The 23,878-nt window shown below is 38.5% G+C and overlaps 1 long non-coding RNA gene across 2 annotated transcripts in view; it reads left to right on the top strand.

The window, feature by feature from the left end:
- LOC145538143 (uncharacterized) overlaps positions 1-23,878 on the top strand; it is a 108,587-nt gene that overhangs the window by 50,184 nt on the left and 34,525 nt on the right. For both annotated transcript variants that reach the window (XR_014076670.1, XR_014076669.1), the window contains exon 2: positions 22,025-22,118. This is a non-coding gene — a long non-coding RNA (uncharacterized LOC145538143). The remainder of the gene's footprint in view (positions 1-22,024; positions 22,119-23,878) is intronic.

Genomic DNA, 23,878 nt, shown 5'->3' with positions numbered 1-23,878 from the left:
ATAAACCCCAAATCAGACCACTATGAAAAATGATCAATTATAACCAAGTAGATTTTATACCAGAAATGTAAGCCTGGGTTATCTTTAGAAATTATTAATAAGGATCATTTTATTAAGAAATTAAAGAAGAAAAACCATATGATTATTCCAACTGATGCCAAAACAAACATTTGATAAAAATTCAGCACATGTTTTTATTAAAGAAAAATACATATAAAGCAAATTACTATAATATTCATAAAGAGGTAGCAATATTAATAGGTGGAAATTTTTTAATTTCATAAGATATACCCAACAGAAATATTGCAAATATTATACTCAATGGTGAAGGTTTAGAAGTAGTCTCTTTAAGGTAAGAACAAGAGTAAATAGGATTATTAGTGCTACCTTTATCATTATTCTGGTGGTACTGCATAATACAATAAGATATGAAGAATGGTACAATTATTGGAAAGAAAGAAATTAAACAATTATTATTTGAAAATATAACGATGGTTTCCCTAAAAAATCCAAGAAAAACAATGTAAAATGATTAGAACTATTAAAATAGTAAGACATGTGGGTGTAAAATCAACATACAAAAACCAGTAACTTCGTTATAGACTAACAATGACCCATAGAAAATGCAGTACAGAAAAGTGCCATTCACAACGGCAACAAAATACTCAGCAATAGACCTAATGGGAAATGTATGAGATTCATATAAAGGAGGATAAAACTTTATTGAAAAACTAAAGAAATGCTAAATAGAGACATATGATCATTTGAAAGGAAAGACTTGAAATTGTAAGGATGGCAATTCTCCAGAAATTTAATTTGTAAATGTAAATAAATGTCAATCAAAAGCTTAAAATGATATTTTACAAAACTTGAAAGGATGATTCTAAAGTTTACCTAGCAAGGAAAATGTGCATGAAGGCACTAAGGAAAGAATTTTAAAGAGAACAATGAGGAGATTTTGCCTACCAGATATTAACATATTTTATAATGTCATAGCAATTTTAACACTTTGGTGTTGGTACTAAAATAGACAATTTATAAAAGAATACTGCAACAAACCAAGAGACATTGTAACTGAGTCTTTTTCACTCCTTCTAAGAGCCTTGGATTGAACTTGACTCCCGCCCACAACTTGTCAGCAGCAAAAAAGATAGGGAGTAATTCAAATAGGATGAAATTGCTCCAATTCTTGCACCCAGGCGATAGAGAGAATGAGTTCTATTGTATTCCTTGAAGAAATGCTGGTAGAGCAAACATGAGGCAACAGGTGAATCTGAAAATCCTGACCAAGTCAGAGGGAAAATAATAGGTATATGCCGTATACCACTCTAAATACCACCAAGTTCATCTACTTGCTTTGTTTTTTTTATCTCTTTTTAATTTTTTTACTTTAGTTTTTAACCATGCTGTGCAGCATGTAGTATTTTAGTTCCCTGACTAGGTATCAAACTTGTACTCTCTGCATCGGAAGAGTGAAGTCTTAACCACTGGACTGCCGGAGAAGCTCCAAAGTCCATCTACTTGTAAATTATTTTTTGTTTACTCTTCAACCCAATGAGTTCAGTACTTTCCCCAAGATAAACGTAACTAAACTACATGGAAATGTGTTCTTTGTTGGAGTTCATTGAATTTTTCAGTGGCCTTCTTATTAACTATAATATAGTTATGAATGAATAAGGGTGCCTGCAATCAGACTGGATATATCTAAGAGTGAACATTTTCCCTAGATGTTGTCTACTTTTGATTCAGTCTTCTGTGTTTGAAAGTTTGTGACATTATGTGGTCTTCTCCCTCTTTATTTTATTTCTATCAGTCAACTATATCTTGATACTAAGACAGCTACTCAGAGTGATTGAAAGTTACCATATCTAAAAAATGTGTTTTCCCTTGTTGAAAGGCTTTTTGTCCAAATGCAATCATATGCATTTCACTACATACTACCATAATTTTTATTCTAGTACAGTAATACTCCTTCAGTTTATCAGATCCCCTTAATAAGGGAAATAGTATATGACTAATACATCATTTAAAAAGTAGTGGAGAAAGACTGTTTAATAAATGATGTTGGGACAATGGATTATTATTTTTAAGTTAGATTACTCTCTCACACACTATTAGATTAATTTTAGATGGACTACAGAAATGCATATCAAAAACAAAAATTTTAAAGTTTCAAAAATATAGGGAACATTTTTATAGTCTGAATGGTGCAGCACAGAATTCTACCACAGAAAATGGAGACCACACTAGTTATTTCAAGCAGAAAAGAATTAAATGTAGAAAATTAGTTGCTTCTAAAATCTATAAAAATGATTGGATAGGTGGTTATTTTGAGCCATTTTTTAGTTTGATGTTCTGTTTCTTGCAACCAAAGATATTCTAAGTGATAGCCTAACTCATATTTGACAGATGTGACTCCATTGAAATGTACTCTTTAATATGACTTAGTAATCATAAAACTCATAATAGTTGCCATTAATTGAGCACTTTCAAGGTGCCAGATGATGCAGTATGCACTTTACACAAATTGTCTCATTTAATGCTCACAATAATTCAAGATGTGGGTACCACTGTAACAGATCCCTACTTTAAGAGCACAAACTAAGTCTTAAAAAGCATGAGTGATTTTACAAAGTTATGTAGCTAGTAAGTTGTAGAAGTACTATTTGAAACTAGGCTGTCTGATTCCAGAGCAAATAACCACTATTCTGTGACCTTACTGCTATGAAGATGTCATAAACAATGATAAAAACAAGTGATAGAACAGGGACAAATATTTTCAACCTATATAACAATTATAAAATTAATATCAATAATATGTAAGTAACACTACCAATCAGTAGGAAAAAAGAAAATTACCTGATAGGAAAATAGATAAAATATTTCACTGAGCAATAAACACAAATGCCCAATAAAGACATTTAAAAAAAACACCTCAACATTGTAACTCAGTAAATTCAAATCAAGTAAGTAAATGCAATTTAAGTAATATTTACATGGAAGCTTTTTACTCTTTAGATTATCAAATTTAAAATATTTTTAATATCCACTGCACATATGCAAATAGACAAATAACTACTGTTGATACATTGCTGATTAGAATAAAATCTAGAAAAGCCTTTCATAAAGGAAAATTTGAAATATAGATCAAAAGGTAAGATTTTAAATGTGTATACTTTGTCTCAGCTATTCTGCTCTGAGGAACCTCTCCTAAGGAAATAAGCCCATTCTAGTCACATGGGTTTAGCATTTTTAAAAATAACACATTGAAAACAATATAAATGACCTATAATTGGGGAATGATCAAAGAAATAATAGCCCATCCATAATCTATTAGTCAGAGTTCTCCAGAGAAAAGCCAATTACATGTCTTTACATATAAATGTATATATAAATTTATTATAAGGAATTGAATCATGGTTAAGAGGCTGACAATCCTCAGAAGTGTAGTCAGCAAGTTGGACAATAAGGAGAGCTGAGGGTATAGTTCCAGTCTGGAAGCTGGCAGGATTGAGACTCATAAAAGGCAGATAAAAAAAAAAAAAAAACAATATTCCAGCTTGAAAGCAGCCAGCCAGAAGGAATTGTCTCTCACTATACCATTTTGTTCTACTCAGGCCTTCAACTGACCAGATGGGGCCCATCCACATTGAGGAGGTCAATCTGCTTTACTCAGTCTACTGATTCATTCAAAATAGTATTTAACCAAATATCTGAGCACCCCATGACCTTGTCAAGTTGACACAGAAAATTAATCACCACACAAAATATGGAGTGTTATATGATCATTAAAAGGAATAAAGTAGATCTGCATATTTTGAAATGGAAATATCTTCAAGCTTCCTTGTTAAATGAAAAAAAGTCACTGAATAATAATACAATGTTATTCTTATGTGCATATGTTTATTTTATATGTTGATATATGTACATATTTAAATACAAGCAAAAAGTCTTGAAATCTTATTATTTTGAATTCTTTAAGTTTCATGCATGGGCTTCCCTGGTGGCTCAGTGGTAAAGAATCTGCCTACCAATGCAGGAGATGTGGGTTCAATGCCTGGGTTGAGAAGATTCCCTTGGAGTAGGAAATGGCAACCCACTGGGAAACTTGCCAGGGAAACTCCATGAAGAGAGGAGCCTGGTGGGCTACCGTCCATGAGGTCTTGAAAGTGTCGGACATGACTTAGCAAATAAACACACACACCTACAACAGACCCTCATTTCTCTCTAACCAGGTGAATCTAAATTCTGGCAAGTGGGATCCAGAGCTTAAACAATATCAATGGGGCCTCGACTAATTCAGCCCTTGGCCATCTTTCTTCTTTGTGTGTGATTTCTCAAAGCTGAGGAAGATGACCACTGACAGTTTCAGGTTTATACATGAGATTATCCTTCTTGCTACTCTAAAGCCACACTCCACACAGATCTAAATGCATTTTTCTATCTTATCCACTAATTTATTTCCAATTAAGGATAAACCCTAAGTAGCTCTCTGATTAATAACATGCAAGGCAAGTGAACATAATGATAATCACCAATTGGGCAACACATCAGTATATGAGATTCTAGGCAATAATGCTCAGAAGATAGATACAGGAACTAATAATAGCTAAAGGGCTTCCTCAACAAGAAAGCTGATATGAAGGAAGGACCTCTGCATAGCTTCCTGCTGTAAGACATTCATAAACTGTGAGCTTCAAGTGAGTTTGGGCCTAGAGGTCATTGCAAGCCTTTGCTGCTAAATTAACAATGGTGGAGACCACAGAGCAAGGAACAATACCTTGTGCTGCTCCAGACACCATCAAAACTGTTTTTCTGACTTTCGAGTTGTCATGAATTCCCTGTTATGTTAGGAATTTAGATGCTTGGTGTTTGCTAGTCATTTTTCATTTTAATCGTTCTGTAGCAACTACCCCATTCAAAAGATTAGGCATGAATCTGTTCTCTCCTAAAAGAGTTGAGATTACAAAGAAATTTATCCTTACACCAGAATATAACTTTAAATCCCACTGAGCAGAACCAAGCTGAACTTTTTAAGTGGAGATATAAAACCTGCTAAAGGGAGGAGAACAAGACGGCAAATGAGTAGGTGGACACGGAGTACATCTCTCTCCATGGATACATCAAGAATACACCTTCAGACACAGAAGTGCATGCAGAACACCAATTGAGAGCTGAGAGGAGTACCTGACCACCAGAAAAGAATATATAGAACCATGCAAAACTCGGTAGGACAAAGGAACTAGGGGGAAAAACAGGAGTGTTAGTAGGACTGGACCTGCCCTCAGCCAGTGGGGGAACTGAAGCAGGGGTCCAATCCCCACATCAGGGCAATTGTCTGGGTCAGAGGAGAAACATTTAAGCCTGAAAGTGAAAGAGCTGATCTGTGGCAGCCTAAATGGAATGAGAATCAGACAGTCCTTGCCGGAGCCATACATACCCCAGACAGGGACGCAGGTCCCCTGGAAGGCACAGCAGCTGGGCGCTGGAGTTTAGGGATTGTGGAGAAATTCCAGGGTGAGGGCTGCTGTTGACTGTGGAGAGAGAGATTGAAAGGACGTGAGGGAGGAGATTGTAGTATGAAATGCGTGTGGAGGAAAGCCAGGCAGCCATGGAAACAAGGAGATACTGCTGAGTCACACATAGGGGGTGGAGCCATCACCATAGCCTCTCTCTCCCCACACAACAGCATAGGCAGCTGAATAATAGAGAAGCTAGCCCATCAAACACCTGATGCACCGAACAACAGAGAAGGATCCTAGGCAAGGGAGCCCTCTAAGTGCCTGAATGGACGGAGATATGGAGAAAGACTAGCCAAATAGGCCTTCTGATTGCCAGCTACAAGAGGCTAAAAGACTGATAGGGCCATAAATCCTGGGGCAGAGGCAGTCTGTGTCCCTGCACACTTGCTGCCACCAGGGTCTACTCAAGCCAAGCACCTGTGCCACCTTCATGTGCAACTCTCACTGAGGCATAGCTGACACAGACAAAAAAAAAGTCTTGCGTCTATGTGTGCAGTGTTGCTTCAGCCATGTCCAACTCTTTGTGACCCTGTAGACTGTGGCCTGCCAGGCTTCTCAGTCAGGGGTTTTTCCAGGCAAGAATACTGGAGCATATTGGCCAATGTTGGTTGCCATACCCTTCTAGAGCACTATATTTCCTGCTGCCCTAGCTGCCAACTCCCCTGAGTACCTGGTGCTGCCAAAACCCCTGCGAGATTATAGTTGAAAGTTTCCCCAACATGGAAAAGGAAATAATCGAGTCCAAGAGGCACAAAGACTCCCATACGGGAAAACCCAAGGAGAAACACACTAAGACACATACTAATCAAACTAACAAAGACTAAACACAAAGAAAGAATATTAAAAGCAGCAAGCAAAAAGCAACAAGTAACATACAAGGGAAACCCCATATGTTTAACAGCTGGTCTTTCAGCAGAAACTCTGCAGGCCAGAAGGAAATGTCAGGATATACTTAAAGTACTGAAAGGGAAAAATCTACAACCAAGATTATTCTACCTGGCAAAGATCTCATTCAAAATTGATGGAGAAATCAAAAGCTTTTCAGACAAGCAAAAGTTAAGAGAATTTAGTACCACCAAACCAGCTTTACAACAAATGTTGAACAGACTTATACGGTCAAGAAATACAAGGCAAGAAAAACTACAAAATCAAAATGATCTACAAAATCAACCCCAAACAATTAAGAAAATGGCAATAGGAACATATATATCAATAATTACTTTAAATGTAAATGAACTAAATGCTTCAACCAAAAGACACAGACAGGCTGAATGGATACAAAGCAAGACCCAAATATATGCTGTCTACAAGATACCCACTTCAGACCTCAAGACACATATAGACTGAAAGTGAGAGGATGGAAAAATACATTCCATGCAAATGGGAAGCAAAAGAAAGCTGGAGTAGCAATCCTCATGTCAGACAAAATAGACCTTAAAATAAAGAGTATTACAAGAGATGAAGAAGGACACTACATAATGCTCAAGGGATGAATCTAAGAGGAAGACATAACAATTATAAATATCTATGCATCCAACATAGGAGCACCCCAGTACATAAGGCAAACACTAATAGATGTAAAAGGAGAAATGGACAGTAACACGATAATAGTAGGAGATTTTAACACCCCACACACCCCAATGAACAGATCCTCAAAACAGAAAATTAATAAGGAAACATAAGTCTTAAATGATACACTATATGAGATGGATCTCTTTGATATCTTCAGGGCATTCCATCCAAATGCAGAAGAATACACCTTCTTCTCAAGTGCACATGGAACCACATCTTGGGTCACAAATCAAACCTCAGTAAATTTAAGAAAATTAAAATCGTATCCAGCATCTTCTTCAACCACTATGCTATGAGACTAGATATCAACTACAAGAAAATAACTGTAAGAAACACAAACACATGGAGATTAAACAATATGTTTCTAAATAATCAACAGGTTACTGAAGAAATCAAAAGGGAAATAAAATTTCTAAAAACAAATGGCAGTGAAAACATGACAATTCATAACCTATTGGATGCAGCAAAGGCAGTTCTAAGAGGGAAGTTTATAGCAATACAATCCTACCTCAAGAAACAAGAAAAACATCAAATAGACAATATAACTTTACTTTTAAAACAACTGAATAAAAAAGAACAAAAACACCCCAAAATTAGTAGAAGGAAAGAAATCATAAAGATCTGAGCAGAAAAAAATGGAAAAGAAATGAAAGAAACAATAGTAAAAATTAATAAAATGAAAAGCTGGTCAGAAGATAAAAAAGCTGTTTGAGAAGATAAACAAAATTGACAAACCTTTAGCCAGACTCATCAAGAAAAAAAGAGAGAAGACTCAAATCTCAAAATTAGACATGAAAAAGGAGTAGTTACAACAGACAATGCAGAAATACAAAGGATTATATGAGATTTGTGAACAACTATATGGCAATAAAATGGATAACCTGGAAGAAATGGACAGATTCTTAGAAAAGTTCAATCTTCCAAGACTGAACCAGGAAGAAATAGAAATTATGAACAACCCAATTACAAGCACTGAAATTGAAGCTGTGAATCAAATATTTCCCAAAAAACAAAAGCCCAGGACCAAATGGCTTCACAGGAGAATTCTATCAAACATTTAGAGAAGAGTTAATGCCTATCCTTCTAAAACTCTTTCAAAAAATTGCAGAGGAAGGAACACTTCCAAACTCATTCTATGAGGCCACATGATCATGATACCAAAACCAGACAAAGACAACACAAAAAAAGAAAACCATAGGTCAATATCATTGATGAATATAGATGCAAAAATCCTCAACAAAATTTTAGCAAACAGAATTCAGCAACACATCAAAAAGCCCATACACCATGATCAAATTGGTTTTATTCCAGGGATGCAAGGATTCTTCAATAAATGCAGATCAATCAATGTGATACACCATACTAACAAATTGAAAGATAAAAAGCATATGATAATCTCAATAGATGGAGAAAAAGCCTGTGACCAAATTCAGCACCCATTTATGATTAAAACTCTTCAAAAAATGGGCATAGAAGGAACCTACCTCAACATAGTAAGAGCCATATATGATAAGCCTACAGCAAACATAATTCTCAACAGTGAAAATCTGAAAGCATTCCCCCTAAGATCATGAACAAGACGAGGGTGTCAACTTTCACCACTATTATTCAACATGGTTCAGGAAGTCCTAGCTACAGCAATCAGAGAAGAAAAAGAAATAAGAGCAATTCAGATCGGAAAAGAAGTAAGGCTCTCACTGTCTGCAGATGACATGATACTGTATATAGAAAATCCCAAAGATAGTATCAGAAAATTACTAGAGCTAATCAGAAAATTTAGCAAATTTGCAGGATACAAAATCAAAACACAGAAATCACATGGATTTCTATATACTAACAATGAAAAATCAGAAAGAGAAATTAAGGAATCAATCCCATTCACCATTGCAACAAAAAGAATTAAATATCTAGGAATAAACTTACCTAAGGAGATAAAAGAACTGTACACAGAAAATTATAAGACATTAATGAAAGAAATAAAAAATGACATAAACAGATGGAGAGATACTCCATGTTCTTGGGTTGAAAGAAACAATATTGTGAAAATGACCATGCTACCAAATGCAATATATAGATTCAACATGATCCCTATCAAATTACCAAAAACCTTTTTTCACAGAACTAGAACAAAAAAATTTCACAATTCATACAGAAACACAAAAGACCCCGAATAGCCAAAGCAGTCTTGAGAAAGAAGAATGGAGCTGGAGGAATCAACCTTTCTGACTTCAGATTATACTACAAAGCTACAGTCATCAAGACCATATGGTCCTGGCACAGAAACAGAAATGTAGACCATTGGAACAAGATAGAAAGCCCAGAAATAAATCATGCACCTATAGGTATCTTATTTTTGACAAAGGAGACAAGAAAATACAATGGGGCAAAGACAGTCTCTTCCATAAATGCTGCTGGGATAACTGGACAGCTACATGTAAAAGAATGAAATTAGAATACTTCCTAACACCATAAACAAAGATAAACTCAAAATGGATTAAAGACCTAAATGTAAGACCAGAAACTATAAAACTCTTAGAGGAAAACATAGGCAGAACACTCGATGACATAAATCAAAGCAAAATCCCCTATGAACCAACTCCTAGAGTAATGGAAATAAAAGCAAAAGTAAAGTGGGACCTGCTTAAACTTAAAAGCTTTTGGACAGCAAAGGAAAGTATAAGCAAGGTGAAAAGACAACCCTCACAATGGGAGAAAATAATAGCAAATGAAACACTGACAAAGGATTAATTTCCAAGATATACAAGTTGCTCATATCAGTACCAGAAAAACAAACAACCCGATCAAAAAGTGAGACAAAAGGCCTAAACAGACATTTCTCCAAAGAAGACATACAGATGGCTAACAAACACTTGAAAAGATGCTCAACATCGCTCATCACTGCTGCTGCTGCTGCTGCTGCTAAGTCGCTTCAATCATGTCCAACTCTGTGAGACCCCATAGACAGCAGCCCACCAGGCTCCCCCGTCCCTGGGATTCTCCAGGCAAGAACACTGGAGTGGGTTGCCATTTCCTTCTCCATCGCTCACTAGAGAAATGCAAATCAAAACTACAATGAGATATCACCTCATACCAATCAGAATGATCATCATCAAAAAGTCTACAAACAATAAATGCTGGAGAGGGTGTGGAGAAAAGGGAATGCTCTTGCACTGTTAGTGGAAATGTAAATTGATACAGCCACTAGGGAAGACAGTATGGAGATTCCTTAAAAAACTAGGAATAAAACCACCATATGACCCAGTAACCCCACTCCTAGGCAACTGAGGTTTCCCTGAGGAAACCAAAATTGAAAAAGACACATGTATCCCATTGTTCATTGCAGCACTATTTATAATAGCTAGAAAATGGAAGCAACCTAGATTTCCATTGACAGATGAATGGGTAAAGAAGTTGTGGTACATATACACAGTGGAATATTACTCAGCCATAAAAAGGAACACTTTTGAATCAATTCTAATGAGGTGGATGAACCTAGAACCTATTATACAGGGTGAAGTAAGTCAGAAAGAGAAAGATAAATATCGTATTCTAACGCATATATACAGAATCTAGGAAAATGGTACTGAAGAATCTATTTACAGGGTGGCAATGGACAAACAGACATAGAGAATAGACTTGTGGACATGGGGAGAGGAGAGGAGATGGTGAGATGTATGGAAAGAGTAACATGGATACTTACATTACCATATGTAAAATAGACAGCCAATAGGAATTTGCTGTATGTTAAGGAAACTCAAGCAGGGGCTCTGTATCATCCTAGAGGGGTGGGATGGGGAGGGAGATGGGAGGGAAGCTAAGGAGGGAGAGGATATGTGTGTACCTATGGCTGATTCATGTTGAGGTTTGACAGAAAACAACAAAATTCTGTAAAGCAATTATCCTTCAAGAAAAAAAAATTTAAAAAAACCCTGCTAAAATAAGAAGGTCCCCACCCTTTAAGACTGAAGAAGAAGCAGCCTTGCCCCTGGACCTATGGTAGGAAGGCATCTGTGTTTATCTCTGTATCACCTTTGGGATCCATCTTCCTTTTTCTTTAAGTATAAAGTGTGTTCTGAGCAAAATAACTCTATTGTGCCATCTTGCTCCCTTTGGTCCAAACTGTCAGTGTTTCTGATGGTGTCATCCCATCTTTATTCCTGGCTTCTGCTGAGATGGCTGATTAAATCCATGGTTCATACTCATACTTATCTCCTCATCAAATGGTTGTTTAGCTGCTCTTTAGCATTTTCTTCAAAACACATTTTCTCTCTCTCTCTCTCTTTTTTTTTTACAATATGGATAGGCTGAGAATTTTCCCTAACTCCACCTCTGGTTCCTTTTGGCTTAACAACTTCTTCAATTTTCTCTTTCCTCCTGGTGGCTCAGACAGTAGAGCCTGCAATGCAGGAGACCCAGGTTCAATCCCTGGGTGGGGAAGATCCCTGGAGAAGGAAATGGTAACCCAGTCCAGTATACTTGCTTGGAGAATTCCATGGGCAGAGGAGCCTGGGGGTCTACAGTCCATGGGGTTGCAAATAGTTGGACATGACTGAGCAACTAACTTTCACTTTCACACATTTTACTGTAAGGAGTAAGAACAAAACAAACTGTTCCTTCAACACTTTGCTCAGAAATCTCCTCAGCTAAATATCCAATTCATTCCCCCTTAAGTTCCAACTTTCCAAAAGCATTAGAACACAGTTTCTTTGCCAAGTTCTTTACCACTAGGATTGTCCTCCCTTGAGTTTGTAATAAACTTTTTCATTTCCATCTGAGACTTCACCAGAGTGACCTCTAATGGCCATGTATCCATAGTCAATTGAAAGCAACAGAGGCTTTTTTAAAGTATGTATCTCAAAACTCTTCTGGCATGCAGTTTCAAAGCTACTTCCACATATTTAGGTATTTGTTAGAGCAGCAACCCACTTGTTGGTACCAAAATCTATACTAGTCACCTGGATTGCCAGCACAAACACCATAGGCTGTGTGGCTTAAACAACAAAAATTTATTTTCTCAGTTTTGGAAGCTACAAATCCCAGATCAAGGTCCAGTAGAGTCACTTTCTGATGAGACCTCTCTTTCTTGGGTTACAGACAGCTGCCTTCTTGCTAGGTCTTCACAGTGCCTTTTTTTTTTTTTTTCAGTTGCAGAAGGTGGGGAGGGAAAGAGAGTTTGTTTTCTGGTGTTTCTTCATGCAAAGACAATAATTCTATCAGGCCCCACCCTCCACCCTTGTGACCTCGTTTAACCCAAATTACTTGCTTAGTTACACTGGGGACGAGGGCTTCTAATTATGAATTTTGGAGACACAGAAGCATTTAGTACATAACATATGGCCATACTCTAGACTTGGTCAATAGCTGGCATATCTACTTATATCTATCTATCTGGTTATAGATATGGAGTACCTTGAAAGAGTAAATACATTATGTCTGTATATTATATTATATATGTATATTATAAATATTATATAGTGAAAGAGAAAGTGTTAAAGTGTTAGTCGGTCATCGTGTCGGACGCTTTGATCCCATGGACTGCAGCCCACCAGACTCCTCTGTCCATGAAACTCTCCAGGCAAGAATACTGGAGTGGGTAGCTATTTCCTTCTTCAGGGGATCTTCCTGATTCCTTCCTGATCTTACCTTTTAAAACTAAAGAGATGTTTCCAAGGGTATGTTTTCTAAAGATATATGTATATAAAATATATAAATTCTTCCTATAGGATATTTCAGCTTACTAGATCATTACCCTGCCATTTTATTTCTTTTATTATAATAAAACACATCGCAATGCATATCTCAGTAGCAAAATCTTTGTGCACATCTATAATTACTTTTTTGGCACAAAGTCCTTGAAGTAGAGTTATATCTATATCAAAGGGTAGGTTTTCAAAAGCTTTGGATGTATGTTCCTCAAAAAGTCCTCCAGAAAGTTTTAATAACTCTCCTATCAACAACATACAAGAATGGCTGATTCTTGTCAATAGCACACTGTCTGGTAGTTAGAAAACATTTTGCCAAGTTGATATATAGAAATGGATATGTGATTGTTTTTATTAGCATTTATTGTCCTCACCCACTTCCTTCCCTCCATCTTTTCCCTTTTCCATTCATTTATTCCCTTCCTTTTTGATTTTACCTTCTCTTGATCTGTCCTTTTCTTCCTCCTTTCCTTCTTTTAGTCCTTCCTTTCTTCTCTGCTTTCCTTCCTTTCTTTCTTCTAAGGTCAAAATTTTTCATCTGTGTAACCAATTTATTGAGCAAATAGCCCAAATAGGGTATAAGCAAAAGCAGTTTTATTCATCTCTCTACCTCTATTCAAACAACTGAACACATATTCTTCTAGGAACCATGTAAGTCCTCTAACAGAATCCAAAAGTTTTCAAATAGTTCTTCTGTCTCTTTCTGTTCCAAGAACAGCCTCACAGAACAAATTAAAATCTTCAGTCCAGTGTCATACCATATAACACTATGTGTGTGTTAAGTCACTTCAGTTGTGTCTGACTCTTTGGGACCATGTGAACTATAGCCTGCCAGGCTCCTCTGTCCATGGGATTTTCCAACCCTGAACACTGGAGTTGGTAGCCATTCTCTTCTCGGGGGGATCTTCCTGACCCAGGATCAAACCCACATCTCTATGTCTCCTGCATTTGCAGGCAGGTTTTTTTTTTTTTTTTATAACCACTAGTGCTACCTGCTGTTGCTGCTGCTAAGTCGCTTCAGTTGTGTCTGACTCTGTGCAACCTCATAGATGGCAGCCCACCAGGCTCCTCTGTCCCTGGGATTCTCCCAGCAAGAATACTGGAGTGGGTTGCCATTTCTTTCTCCAATGCATGCATGCATGCTAAGTCGCTTCAGTCATGTCTGATTCTGTGCGACCCTATGGACAGCAGCCCATCAGATCCCTCTGTCCACAGGATTCTCCAGGCAAGAATATTGGAGTAGGTTGCCATTTCCTTCTCCTACCTGGGAAGCCCTAATTGCCAAGTATTGGCCTCTAATTGTTGTTATAAAGGAGACTTATCTTTAGGCTTCTTAAACTAATCTGAGGGATTTACATTTCTTGTACCTTCTTTGCACACAAGGGAACTACTTTCTCTGCTAGAAGCTTTTCTACGTTCCAAGTTGTCCTTCTGAAGAAGAATAAAAGATTCTTCCATTTGAGATGTTTATCTATGTATGCATAGCAGTAGAAAGAACTTTCATTTTTCCTAATCAGAAGATGACTTTTATTTACCTACACATCTCTTTCCAAGATGGAAACTTACTCTTTAACTTCTTAAATATATATACAATAAACTTTCCATATGAGATATTTCTCTGGTCCACTAGAAGCTAAGGGATGCAGAGGGAACTTTCCAAGAGTTTTCCTTGTAGTATGCAAACTTCCTCCAATTATTCAATCTGCATTCCTGGGAAGAATGAATGGGAAAAAGGGATAAAGAATATGCCTCTCTCTCAATTTTAGAAACAAGACTAGTTTCCATGTTTCCTCATTTTAGCTTCATATCTGTGATCTGGAGTTTTCCTAGAACTGCACCTTACTTTGTGCTGTGCTAAGTTGCTTCAGTTGTGTCTGACTCTCTGTGATCCCATGGACTGTAGCTTGCCAGACTCCTCTGTCCATGGGATTTTCCAGGCAAGAGTACTGGAGTGCGTTGCCATTTCCTTCTCTAGGGAATCTTCCCGACCCTGTCTAAGAGCTAAGCATTCCTGTCTCTTAGTTCTCCTGCAATGGCAGGTGGGTTCTTTACCACTAGTGCCACCTGGGAAGCTCCATTAACGCTCATTTTTACTCCCTAGCCACTTAGCACACTAGCTAAGCCTATGGCAGTTCCTTACTGACTAATTGGACAGTAAAGACTGAACTTTGCCTGACCCTAGACCTATATACATCCGGGAAGAAAAAAGAACACTGGCAGATTAGCAAGGAATGTGGATGACAAAGATCCAATGAGAAAAAAGTGAAGCCAAATCACTGAGAAAAGACTCTGAGGATTACATTTACATTTTTCCTCTCAAGTTTTATCTAATCAAGAAGATACTATTAAATTCTGTATGCTTTAACCAACTGAGTGTATAAACCAACTCAGTGGAGATAGTATGAGTATGAAATCAGGCAGACAGGCTCTGGCTCAGCAAATTCCTAGTCATGGTTTATTTACTTGTAAATTGGCTATAGTAATGTTACCTGGCTCAGGGTATTGTTGCAAGGACTGCTGCTGCTGCTGCTAAGTCGCATCAGTCATGTCCGACTCTGTGCGACTCCATAGTCTGCAGCCCACCAGGCTCCTCTGTCCCTGGGATTCTCCAGGCAAGAATACTGGAGTGGGTTGCCATTTCCTTCTCCAATGCGTGCATGCATGACTCTGTGTGACCCTATGGACAACAGCCCACCAGAATCCTCTGTCCACGGGATTCTCTAGGCAAGAATACTGGAGTGGGTTGCCGTTTTGATTACATGAGTGTATAATTGAGTTTCCAGATACAGTGATTTCTTTATAAATCACACAAACGTACATGCATCCTATACTACCAGGTGGGCTTGATCTAATTCATATGACCAGGAAATTCCCTAAGAAAAGAAGGAGCCGACCGGCATCCAGAAGGGTACAGTTAGTTCAGTTCAGTTCATTTCAGTCACTCAGTCGTGTCCGACTCTTTGCGACCCCATGAACCGCAGCACGTCAGGCCTCCCTGTCCATCACCAACTCCCGGAGTTTACCCAAACTCATGTCCATTGAGTCGGTGATGCCATCCAGCCATCTCATCCTCTGTCATCCCCTTCTCCTCCTGCCCTCAATCTTTCCCAGCATCAGGATCTTTTCAAATGAGTCAGCTCTCTGCATGAGGCAGCTAAAGTATTGGAGTTTCAGCTTCAGTATCAGTCCTTCCAATGAACACTCAGGACTGATTTTCTTTAGGATAGGTTGATTGGGTATCCTTGCAGTCCAAGGGACTCTCAAGAGTCTTCTCCAACACCAAAGTTCAAAAGCGTTGATTCTTCGGCCCTCAGCTTTCTTTATAGTCAAAGTCTCACATCCATACATGACTACTGAAAAAACCATAGCCCTGACTAGACGGACCTTTGTTGACAAAGTAATGTTTCTGCTTTTTAATATGCTGTCTAGGTTGATCATAACTTTCTTTCCAAGAAGTAAGTGTCTTTTAATTTCATGAGTGCAATCACCATCTGCAGCAATTTTGGAGCCCCCCAAAATAAAGTCTGACACTGTTTCCATTGTTTCCCCATCTATTTCCCATGAAGTGATGGGACCAGATGCCATGATCTTAGTTTTCTGAATGTTGAGCTTTAAGCCAACTGTTTCACTTTCCTCTTTCACTTTCATCAAGAGGTTCTTTAGTTCTTCTTCACTTTCTGCCATAAGGGTGGTGTCATCTGCATATCTGAGGTTATTGATATTGCTCCTGGCAATCTTGATTCCAGCTTGTGCTTCTTCCAGCCCAGCGTTCTCATGATGTACTCTGCATGTAAGTTAAATAAGCAGGGTGACAATATACAGCCTTGACATACTCCTTTTCCTGTTTGGAACCAGTCTGTTTTTCCACGTCCAGTTCTACCTGTTGCTTCCTGACCGGCATACAGGTTTCTCAAGAGGCAGGTCAGGTGGTCTGATATTCCCATCTCTTTCAGAATTTTCCACAGTTTATTGTAGACTTGAACAAATCTGGCATTTCATCTTAAAATAGTCTCTCACTTCAGTGGTATTCACTGAAAGAATGAGTATGGCATGTGCACCTTCTAAACAAGTAATACATGATCTTCACAGTGACCTGCCTCCTGATTCTTCAACAATTTAATCCTGTCCATTTAGTTATAGTGCAAGTGAGTTTGTATTCTAAGATATCTTTTCTAAATTGGTAACTCAAAGTATTTTGAGTAATCTTCTGTAAAATTGAATAATTAAAGAGAACAACCTGGTCCATGATCAGATCAAGAGTTATGTAGATCAACAATCTAGAAATCTTGCTAGGATTACCATTGGGGGAAAAGTAACTCTCTGTTATTGACAAATTGAATTACTTTCAACATTGATGGCTCATATTTTTCATTAACTAAAAAATTTCTATTTGACCAACACTCCTTGAACCAATCCAGTTCCCAAAGATCTCAGAATATCATGGGGGAAGACAGACATATCATTAAGAATTTCTGTGTGTGGTATCATTACTATGATGGTGACAACACAAGTGTCTTGGCTTTTGTGATTTTTGTAATAAAAACAATCTGACAAGTCCTAAAGTGCTTTTGGAGAAAGTATTCATATCCGTTTTTAACCTCTTCCATTTTAGTCATCTGTAATTATTTCAGGGCCACTAGATCAGAAGAGTGATGGGCAAATAACCCACAGTAGAGGTACAGCATGTGTCTACCATTGCAATTCCCATAAACTCTCCTGCAGATAAATTGTGGAAGGACTCTGGAAACAAGACATAGGAGTCTTTCTCCTAGAATCAGGATGTTTTGGGGTACCTGAGTGGCCCAGTAATGTGTGAAGAACGGGTTTCCATGGCAGTACCCCCAGGCTGAGTTAGGGCCTCTACATCTGCAGGATGACTGGCCATTCCCCAGCCCTCTACCTCCTCTGTCAGAGTACCCACCACACTGAGATGTCACTGCTTGTCTCTGATCTGCCTCTCCTGCCAGATGGTGGCATTCCAGAGGGCAGCAACCTTGTCCTGTTGATCTGCAGTTCTCCAGTGCCTAGCATAGCACCTGGCACACAATGAGTGATCAATAAATGATTGTTGAAAGAATGAACAAATGTTATAGGCAAAGTGTATAATCCAGGGATTGCAATCAACTCCAAGCTAATTCCCAGTCAATTCCTAGTTGTGGCTTATGGCCATATTAAACCTTGCATTAGAATGATTTATGATGCCTGGTTTAACACGGCAACAATAGCAGACTCAATGAAGTAATAAATGAATTGTGTTTTAGGCATGGTCAATTGTCAAACTAGGAATTAATTTAATTCAGAGTTTTCATTTTAACCATGAATACTATCACATGGAGGTATTTGAGGAACTGTTTCATGTTTTAGAATTTAAACACATTTAAAATTCAGGCAGCTTTATTTACTAAAGGCCTTTAATCAAAGAACAGCCTTTATTTCAATTAAACATTTAGCTTCAGTAAATGAAGTTTATGAATTTACTCCCTGTTTTTAATTGCTGCAAACATTTGCTCAACATCTGGTTTTATAGCCATTTAAATAAACAGTTTTGCTGTAATAAAGTGTGTATATTTGAGTGAGTAACATCATTTTTTATGGGAGTTTATCTTGTACAATTCAAGTAAACTCTTCTATAGCAACTGGCTCTGGAAATGTATGGAAAGTTACGATCCCCAAAGACATTTGCTACAGAAAGATGTGACCAAATAGAAGTATATGTATTAAAAGGAATCAAAATTATTTTCTCTGTTGAACACTAATGGTATTTCTGTTACATTATTTTCAAACTGTCAAATGTTCTGAGAAAAAAAAGGCAATTTATAGAATGGAAGTCCTAAACCACATCCCTCATCCCACATCCCTCCCTCATCCCTCCTCCTCTCTGACCCTTAACCTGGTCCAGTCTCATCCCTGAAACCATGTGAGGATATTGTAGCCACAGATGTATGTGAGGATTAGCTATTACAAAAGTGGAAACTTTTACTGTTTTCTATTTCTGGTAACTTGAGTGAGGATAGATTGATAAACTTAAGCAATTGTGAATGGTATGTTTTAGCTGATTTTTAGATATTGGAATATATGTGTATTTGTACATATATGCCTATGCAATTGTCCACTCTCATGGAAACACTGAAAATCATTTCCAGAAATCCTCCATTATACACCCATTTATTGGACTTACCATCTCCTAATGATATTTATGATTCCCTCTACAGCTTCCTATCATCTTACCTAGGAGCACACATGTCTGGGGTAAACTCATTTGTTCAAATTGCTATTAAACACAACTAAGGCTTTGTCAGCAGGACTCTAACCATTTAGCTGTTTGTACAAAATTCAGATGACTGACCAAATGCTGGATTCTACCTGAGAGACGTGTTGAGTTAGAAAAATGAGTGGAGAGACTTGGTTGGAAAAGAGAAGCTGAAGATATCTGAGAGACGCACTTAGTTTCTATTTGCATTCCCATTATCCCTCCTTCACATCCTAGGAGGGGTTGTAGGGATACTTGCAAAGCAGTTGAAAGTATCCTGAGGGTTCTGATGGGTAATCTCAGGAATCTTTGCCCCAGAACAATCTGCAGGCATCAGAGAAAAGATGGTGATTGGTACCATTAATTGAGAACAGACAAAAACAAGTTTGGCCACAATGCTTTTTAAAAAATGGTTTTCTCAATCCTCTAAAACCCAAACAGTATTTTAGTTGCTGCCTTTTCAAAGTTCCTTTTATTGTTTCCCTTAGCCTGTGGTGCCTTCAGCTTTGTTCCTGAAATTTATGCTATTGTCAGAAATCCTAGATTAAAAATCTAGTAGTGTAGCTAGATATACTTAACTCTCTTTTTCTGTATGTGTTCAACACCCATATCAAGGGTCCATCTCTTCATCTGGCGATCTATGTCTATGTTTTGGTAGATGTGTGCAAGTCAAACACACACACACAGCAGGAACTGACTTCAGTGCCAGTTTGCATCATCACCCCTATTAGGATTATCAGAGTATTGGAATTGTGGGTAAAAGAAGATCTATTTCTTTTCCAAAGGGTGAGAAAAATGGGAAGGTGTCAGGGAGAGGAAAAGACAGAAAATAAAATATGTGTGTGTGTGTGTGTGTGTGTGTGTGTGTGTGTGTGTGTTTTGGGTGGGGGAGGGAGAAAGAGAGGAGGAATAAGAGTGAGTGTGGAGGGAGGAGGGGAAATGAAAGGATATTATATATTTTTTTGTATCTGTCATTTCCCTGCTATCTCCCATATGACTTCTTAATCCATCAGAATGCTGGGAAGATAATGTTTTGGGCGAAATAACATGAGAGAGAGGATAGACTCCCAAGGACCAATATCTTTATTGCTCGGAGGATAAACGGATTATGTCAGCCATTTTCTGTTGCTGACAGCTTTTCTTATTAACCGATTTTATTTTTTAATCTTCCAGGGAAGAAATATGGTTTTATGTCACAATAAAACGCCGGTCACATCTAATTCTGCCCTCAAACAAACAGATTTCTGAAAGCCTTGCAGAGAAATTTGAAATAACTTTAAAGAGGGGGTTTTTGGATAAAGTCTTTATCCAGGGGCTTGTTCAACTGCAGTGTAAAAGGTTTAGAGAGAGAGGAGAGGAGAGAGGAACAGAGGGAGGGAGACGGGAAGAAGGAGAGAAGAAAAGACAGAGAAAGCAAGACCCACACAGTTGTTTGACTCGGTGATCTCTCTTAGAACACACCCAGCAGAGTCAGGGAAATGCAGTTTGGATGAAAGAGGCTCATAAGGTGAGCAGGGGGACGGTGGTCTCCTTGGGGGCTCTGGGCATGGGAAGCTGCTTAGCACACCCTCTGAACCAGATACTTGGCCCCCAGTATTTGTGGAACCATTAGTAGTTGATGGCATGTCTTTCAAGAGTCATAAACAAATCAGTGGGAGTCCTGTGAGGCATCTGGCACTCAGAGGCAATTCTAGTCTTTTTTCCATGATTCCTGCACCAGGAGATTTCGTCCTGCTTGAGGATTTAGGTGCTGTGTTCCCTTCAAGAAAATCTCTCAAACACCCCAGACAGCTCTGGCCTTTACTCACTTCTGTAGGCCCACAGCAAGCGCACGTAACCATCACTAATATCAAAAATCATTCCTTTCTTCTGGTCTGTGTGGCACAAAGCAATTCAGCCAGACAGGGCCCCTGGCAACTAGAGGCTCAGCCTGGAAGACATCCTTAATTAGTGCCTCTCGCTTTGTTTGGTGTCTTGCTCCCTGCAGACCCCACACCTTGATTGATAATGATGGCTGTACACTGCTGGCAAGTATTGGTGATGTCAAGTGATTTAAGAATATGCTAAAAAATAAATTGTTCGGATTTTCGAAGGTGTTGTTTTGTGTAAGGGAAACTGGCTTCTCAAAAAGGCATTCTGCAACCTGGGGCAGTTTGGGAACTCAAAACTTGTCCTAAGGCAAGTGAGCCAAGCTGAGCGCCCCCAGCCAGCTGTGAGGAAAGAGAGAATCCCAGGACTAGATTAAGGCAAACATTTTACTTGCAAGCAGAGAGTGGATTTTCCCCGCCTCACTTCTTTACCTGAAGAGACAGGGAACTGGTAGAAATGGAGAAAGGGAGGTCATTTGAGGTCCTTCCAGCCTGTGGAGGAATGAATCTGTGCCAGCACTGAATCAGAGACAAAGGGGCAGTCTCCATGCTGCTTTGATCTGAAACATTCCTGAACTGAGGAAGTACTTTTGAATCTAAGCCGTGATTTTTAAAATATATTTTGATTTTTAATTATTTTATAAAATTTTTATACAATTTTCAAGTCTTACATTCCATTTAGTTATTCCAGGATATTGGCTATATTCCCCACGTTGTACAATAGAGCTTTGTAGCCTTACACCCAATAGTTTGTACCTCCCATTCTTCCACCCCTATATTGCCCCTCCACCACTGGTCTGTTCTCTCCATAAGACTGCTCATTTTTTTGTTACATTCATTAGTTTATTGTATTTTTTTTAGATTCCACATAAGTGATATTATATAGTATTTGTCCTTCCCTGTCTGACTTATTTCACTAAGCATAATGCCCTCCAAGTCCATCCAAGTTGTGGCAAATGACAAAATTTGTTCTTAATTTTTTAAAAATAAACAGGTCTTAAATGAACAGCTTTATTGGCTTTGAAATAGGGTTATACCTGTGTGACCAACACTCCAAAGGACACATAAAACATCTCTACGAATCGTGATGTATGACCCTTGTTCCTGCAGGTCCACACTGCACCATCTGTGGGGACATTCATGGTGGCCCAGCAAGTAGCCTTGGTGAAGGGATACTGGTCTAATGAGCGGATCACTTGGCATGGTAAGAACAGCTATTATATTTTGATTTTCAGTTTACCAAGCACTTTCATGAACATTATCTTACTCTTAGACTTATCCTTCTGGATGATGGCTATAATGATAATAGTATCAGCAATAACAACAATAATCCCAGACACTGACACACGTTCATTTTGTATCAAGCACAGATAACATTACAACAACTCTTTCAACAACTCTTGAAGGTCGGTGCTATTTCATAGTGGTAAAAACTAAATCAAAGGGAGGTTAAGTAACTTGCTCTAGAGCACACAAGTAAGTGCTAGAGTGAGAATCTGCCTCTAGAAACTGCTTTTAATGAAATACACAAGGCCCATAAAGAGCACATGACATATTGATGAAGGCCACACAGTCAATTCAATGGTAGATCTGGATCCTCTATTAGGTTTTTAAGTTTGTCTCAATATACCCTTCAGCCTCTTTCTCATTCTCCACCCTGTCCTGTACACCTACCACTCTGTGCCTGAGCCCTGAAGAGTTAGTTGTTAGCCTGTGTCTTTGGACATGTGTTTTCTTCATGTCCTGTTGGGCGTATCTCACTCATCCTTCAAGGCTCAGTTCCATAAGCAACTCCTCAGTGAGTCTCCCAAGAACCTACGCAGGTGTGGTTTTCTCACTTCTTGATATCCTTTTTCTATCCCATTCATCCCATTGGCCTGTCCTTGTCTTTTCCAGCAGACTATGAGCCCTTTAAAGGCAAAGACTAAGTTCTACCTCCCTCTATTTCTGGAACTGTGCTTGTCTAAGTGCCTAGTTGAGTGGTTTTCATTAAACTATATTAAGACTTAATTTTCACTTTTATTTTTTAGACTATTTGTTTTGTTGATATTCAGTCCTTCAGTCATGTCTGATTTTTTGCAACACCACGGACTGCAGCATGCCAGGTTTCCCTTCCCCTCACCATCTCCCAGAGCTTGCTCAAACTGATGTCCATTGAGTCTGTGATGCCATCCAACCATCTCGTCCTTTGTTGCCTCCCCTCTTCTCCTGCCTTGAATCTTTCCCAGCATCAAGATCTTTTCTAATGTGTTGGCTCTACACATCAGATGGCCAAAGTATTGGAGCTTCAGCTTCAGCATCAATATTGCAGCTTCTGATGAATATTTGGGGTTCATTTACTTTAGGATTGACTGATTTGATCTCCTTGCAGTCCAAGGGACTCTCAAGAGTCTTCTCTAACACCAGAGTTCAAAAGCATCAATTTTTTGGCACTCTGCCTTCTTTATGGTCCAACTCTCACATTCATACATGACTGCTGGAAAAACCATAGCTTTGACTATATGGACCTTTGTCAGCAAAGTAATGTCTTCACTTTTTAGTACACTGTCTAGATTTGTCATAGCTTTTCTTCCTAGGAGCAAGCATCTTTTAATTTCATGGCTGCAGTGACCATCTGTAGTGATTTTGGAGCCTAAGAAAATAAAGTCTGTCACTGTTTCCATTGTTCCTCCATTTGCCATGAAGTGATGGGACTGGATGCCACATTGTTTTTCTTTGGGATTGGAATGAAAACTGATCTTTTCCAGCCCTATGGCCACTGCTGAGCTTTCCAAATTTGCTGGCATATTGACTGCAGCACTTCCACAGCATCATCTTCTAGGATTTGAAATAGCTCAAGTGGAATTCCATCACCTCCTCTAGCTTTGTTCCTAGTGATGCTTCCTAAGGCCCACTTGACTTTGCATTCCAGGATGTCTGTCTCTAGGTGAGTGACCACACCATTGTGCTTATCTGAGTCATTAA

Source organism: Giraffa tippelskirchi, chromosome 2 (genome assembly GCF_054371585.1).
Source record: "Giraffa tippelskirchi isolate mGirTip1 chromosome 2, T2T-mGirTip1v1.2.pri, whole genome shotgun sequence".
NCBI classification, from domain to species: Eukaryota; Metazoa; Chordata; class Mammalia; order Artiodactyla; family Giraffidae; genus Giraffa; species Giraffa tippelskirchi.
This window is presented reverse-complemented; position numbering and strand designations above follow the sequence as displayed.